The sequence below is a fragment of the Pseudoliparis swirei genome, chromosome 24 (genome assembly GCF_029220125.1).
Source record: "Pseudoliparis swirei isolate HS2019 ecotype Mariana Trench chromosome 24, NWPU_hadal_v1, whole genome shotgun sequence".
NCBI lineage: Eukaryota > Metazoa > Chordata > Actinopteri > Perciformes > Liparidae > Pseudoliparis > Pseudoliparis swirei.
In genome coordinates, this window is record NC_079411.1 from 28,516,163 (window position 1) to 28,519,567 (window position 3,405).

Sequence of the window (3,405 nt, forward strand, 5' to 3'; positions counted from 1 at the left end):
TGCTCCCTCTCCTCCCCCTCTGGGTACCTGCAGTCCCTGGTTGCTCCCCCTCCCCCCCCTGCTGTGCACCCCCCGTGCCCTCCTCACCCCCCTGGTTCTGCCCCCGAGGAGCCTCCCTGCTGCAGTGGCGTGTCCAGACCTTTTTGACTGGGGTGGCCCAAGTGGGGAACTGACTTATGTAGGGGTGGCATGAAGTACGAGTGCACATCGGGCGGGGCACGGAATAGCATTAATTTACCATTTTTGTCTCTACTATCCATATCTACTTTAATTACTTTATAGTGTCTTACATTCCTGTGTTTAAAGTTTAATTTAAAAGATAAACAGACCTACCAATCTCAACAGAGTGACACCATACAAATGTAATATAAAACTTCCATACTTTATTCTTTAACAACTTGTACAGTACTGTATATACAAAAGAAAATGCACATTCTCAGAGTAAGTGCCAACAAACTTAAAATAAAGTAATAATGCCAACAATATTGAAAACGGTCACAGTATAAAGTAAAGTGCCAATAAAATAAATACAATTAAAACTGTCACAGTATAAAGTAAAGTGCCAACAAAATACAGCCCAGATACATTTAAAACAGTTGAATTCTCCTGTTCTTGTGTTGGCTTGCAAACAGTTTTATAAAGTCATCCATGTTCAATGCCTTAGCTCTTCTTGACTCAATGCTTAGCACACCTAAATGGCTTAGCCTGCTATCTACCATTGTTGTCCTCAAATGGTTTTAATTAGCTTTAGAGCAGAAAAGCTCCGCTCACAGGCAGCACTGCTGACTGGAAGGGCTACAGCTATTTTGCACAGCCTGAAGAGCTCATGAAACACCTCTTGGTACGGTTCTAAAAACACAGTCAAGTCTAGAATGCTTGCCAACTCTCTTGCCCCACTCTCAGCCTTCCTTTTCAAAATTCTCCTAGCCTGGTGAAGCTCATGAGTAAGATCTTCTTGATCACAACCATACATTTCACCCAAGCCAAATACTTGGTTGTCTTGAAGGAATGTACTGCTTTTAGGGTTTAGGGCCTGTAAACCCTTCATTATAAAACAGTTAGGTTTTGAGAACCTTCTTTCCAATTCACCAATCATGGAGTCAAGGATGGGGTAGAGTAGTCTCTGTCTGAATGTATCTTTGTCATCATTACCCTTCCGCAGGCCTATAGTACATGTCACATAAGACCCACCAAGTTTGGAGCTAACTTTTGTGATCTCTTCTTCTCACTATTCTCAACAGCTATATTACACTGTTTGGCTGTCTCTACTATGTCATGCCACAGTTGATCACAAAATGTCTCAGTCCTGTACTCCTGAAGTGTATCGTGAAGTGACTCCACCATGTCTACTGCCATAGCTAAATCAACTGAGGGTGACTGTAGCAGGTCAGAAAGCAGCTTTGTGTTTCCGAACAGTTTTCGGAAGGTTGCAAGGAGGGATATGAATGTGAGGTCAATCTGTGCAAGCAAACCTCGAGCATCAGTGGATCTGTCTCTATGATTTTCTTCGCTTATATTTTGAAGGACACACAACACAGCTGGTAACCTATCCATGAAGTTCCTGCAAGCCAATGCTCTACATGCCCATCTTGTGTCACTAAGTTTTTTTAACTCCCTAGGCTGGCCCCATACATCTCCTTTTGAACATCCAGCCATTTCTGGTGCACATAAGATCCTGACATGTACACATAGAGCTTCTCAAGCAGTGAGAAGAAGCAATCAGCCTCTGGAACTGACTTCACAGTGTCAACTAAGACCAGGTTCAGACAGTGCGCATTACAGTGGACATAAGACGCATGTTTAGCCTCTGTCTTAATTCTGGCTGCCACACCTGTGTGTTTGCCACTCATCACTGAGGCCCCATTATAACCTTGTCCAACAAGATTTTCTTTGTACTGAAGGCCATATCTTTCTAAACACTGGATGATCATTTCGCTGAGCCCTTAGCATCTAGATGTTGGGCATGTTGGAAATCAAGAAAGCTTTCATGCACAGCCCGTTGTAGTAATACCTAACTACTAATGACAGCTGCTCCTTCTTTTCAGATCTTTGGTTTCATCAGCAATGACAGAGAATACCACACTCTCCTTCACTTCCTTCACAATCTCATCACGCACCATACTTGCTAAGCACTGCAGAATTTCATTCTGTATGGTATTGCTTGTGTATTTTGCATTGCGTTGTCCGTCATTTTTTGGGCTACCATAGGATTGTGTTTAGCGATCATTTCTAGAATTCCTAAGAAATTCCCTTTGTTGTCATATTCTTCCGATTCACGGTGACCTCTTTGTGCTATATTCTGTGTTGCTGTCAAAAGCAGTACATCTGCAACTGTTTTAATGTAACTGCGATTCTCTTCAACTTTCTTTTTGTACTCTTTGTTAATCATATCTAAGATAGAAGAATCTGTAAGCAATAGCCTCTTGTGCTCATTCCAAGCAAACATGGCATTAATGTGAGACTCAGATTTCTCATGCAACTTAAAGCCAGCATCTTTGTACGTTGCTTTTCCCAGTGTGAAAAGCCTGATTCTGAGGAGAAAACAGATTCTGACGCCAGGCAGGGAGAAGTGTCTGCATGCGTAACAGTAGGCTGAATCTTTGCTTTGTGAGTATTCAAGCCAGGAATTGTGGTTAAACCACACTGGATTGAACGACCTCCTCTTCTCACCTTGGAGGGTTCTTGGAAAAACCTTTAAACGAGGCTGAGAGGGACCTGCTGCTCTTGACTGTGAAATATCTGAAAGTGACAAAAGCATGAGAATTGGATCAGTGTCATGTACTTGTTGGGACAGAAGTGCTCATTGGGGCATTAGTACAGATGAAAGAATTGAATTAAGTACAATATATTTCATATGAAATATTAAGGCATACCATGAGGTCCAGGTGGGGCCACAAGGGTGCTGCATCACCATCCCCACGTGTCACTGCATGGCCTGCAGGTACTGCTGGATGGTTCTCAGTGTCAGTGTCATTGTCAGAGAGTGGCTGACTTGACACACCTGAAGTAATATAGGATTTTAACAGTTGTATCAATTTATTTGTATGTCAAATTAGTCATATTTAGCTTTTTCACACCTGTATTGTTAAAAATAGGGCTTTGCCCTGAATCTCAGTATAAGCCACTATAAGTATAGCAAAAGTGAAACATCTCAAGTCATAGCAGATAGTTTTATAAAGATGCATACATTACATACCCTGATGTGCAAGTGAAGATGAAGGGCCTTCATCACCAGTATCCTTGTCTGAGTCTACAAAAACACATACGTTGTCATCAGAATGATAATAAAATCAGCCTTTTTGTAAGTAGGCTAAGTGGTATGTTACGCAACCCAGATGACTAAAATGAAATAATGACTATTGCACTTCTACACTAATTGAGAAGTTAGTGTCAACTTTAGTTTCA

The 3,405-nt window shown here is 41.7% G+C and overlaps 1 long non-coding RNA gene across 1 annotated transcript in view; it reads right to left on the minus strand.

Annotated features, from left to right (window-relative positions):
- Positions 1-2,907: 2,907 nt before the first annotated feature.
- The window catches only part of LOC130190404 (uncharacterized), a 1,106-nt gene continuing 608 nt past the window's right edge, over positions 2,908-3,405 (minus strand). The window contains exons 2-3 of the long non-coding RNA XR_008830956.1: positions 3,197-3,250; positions 2,908-3,001 (exon numbers count right to left, since the gene is read on the minus strand). This is a non-coding gene — a long non-coding RNA (uncharacterized LOC130190404). The remainder of the gene's footprint in view (positions 3,002-3,196; positions 3,251-3,405) is intronic.